Raw genomic sequence first — 1,843 nt, forward strand, 5'->3', positions numbered from 1 at the left:
TTATAGATCGGTATCGGACATATGGGCTAGTATCAGACTTATGGCCTTGGACTGGACTGGGTTGGGATGTTTTCTCAATGTTCAATTCCTCTTGTATATAAACCTCTCCCTTATACACATATGCATGTTTATGAGTTTGTTTCTCTAATCTACCCAGACTAACACATTTGCACAAAATGTGTATGTGCTCTTATATCTCAAGTTAAATAGAATAGAAATCTAAGCAAAAACATACACATATTTATGTCAATTATGGATGAAAAATGTTTAGTGTTACTTTTTTATGCGTAAAGATCCTCTAGGAACCCCAGTGAAGCATTGGCTTCAGTGTTGGACTACTAATTTAAAAATCGGTTGCTTTAACCCAGCAGCTGCTTTGCAGGAGAATGATAAGCCATCCTGCTCCTATAGATTACAGACTCAAAAACACTGCGGAGAACCACTCTTTCAAAGAATGTCACTGCGAATCAGAAATTACTCAAAAGAAATAGGTTTGGTTCGTATTTAGGCATTCATTTTATTTGCATTATAAATAATGAGTTTTCCTGGAATTAATACAGATGGGAAAGTTATTCTTTCAGTATGAAAATGCAACAATTGGTATAAAAAAATCAATCTTGTTCCACAGGTGTCATCTCTGTAGACTAACAAAGGAATGCAACCATGAGGATTCTCTTAAATTTCTTATAAAGAGCTCGATCTGAACTTTTTTAGCATGATGTGAATCTAATTGCCCATTACAAATCACCAGAATACATTACTCTATTGATTGAATCACTTCTGTAAGTTGATGAATAATCAATGTGCATATTTAGTTTGCCAATACCTATTGAATCTAATCAAGTAATTAATATTTTAAAAATCCAATGCATTTAAGCTCAGTACCTAGTAACTAACTAGATATTTTAAATTGAACGATTGCTTGAATAAATGTGCTTGCTTTCTGTTGTCCAAGCTTATTTCTTTGTAGTTTTAGCTGTGTAGGGAAAAGAAAGAAGAAACAAAGTATGTAGGAGAAAAACAAAAGTATATGGAAAAATAAATATAGTGTTTTAGTAATTGTGACTACAATCAATACAAAATTTAGCTATGAGAGAAACAATTTGAAATAATTAATTGTAACCGTCTACATTTTTTTGAAATTGCATGTTGCACTTATTGGAAACTTTTCATGCTCCCTATTTAGATCTCTACTGAATGCAACATTATTAGAAAGACTATACTATCAAAAATATATCCTGCATAATCTACCATAGATTTTTTATGTAATAAAAATATTTTATGTAATTATTCTCACTTCTTGATTTTATATTTTTATGTATTAGTTAACAGTCTCTGACTACTAAAGTATAAGTTTTTAAAAAGCAGAAATCGTGTTAATTTTATTTTTCTATCATGAACGTCTGGCTTTTAATAAAAGTTTTATAAATATTTTTGCCAGGAATGAAAAAAACATCTTGAAAAATGATCTCATCCTTTGGACAATATAGCCTGCCCACTTTATTGACCTTGAATATTATCTTCATTGTGATCTCACTGTTTAATTTTGCACCTGGGACTTAATGAGAACTGGTTAAAATTATGTTGATTGAGAAAATGAATGTGTAAATGAATAAATTTATGTTTTCTTCCTATCCCTTATAAATGAGTGTCTGAATTCCTGGTAAGGTTACGACATGAAAAAGCCTTAAACATATGTTTCTTAAAAAAATTTTTTTTTAAGCTCTGTGAAACAGAATCCTAGGACTTCTGGTGGGGAAAGAATTAAACTATTGTACATCAGAACACACCACTAAGACACGGGGCCAGTGGGAGCAGCTTCTGCACTTTTCTACATGTAGTA

This window comes from Echinops telfairi, unplaced genomic scaffold (genome assembly GCF_000313985.2).
Source record: "Echinops telfairi isolate 266 unplaced genomic scaffold, ASM31398v2 ScPeMD7_7401;HRSCAF=8416, whole genome shotgun sequence".
NCBI classification, from domain to species: domain Eukaryota; kingdom Metazoa; phylum Chordata; class Mammalia; order Afrosoricida; family Tenrecidae; genus Echinops; species Echinops telfairi.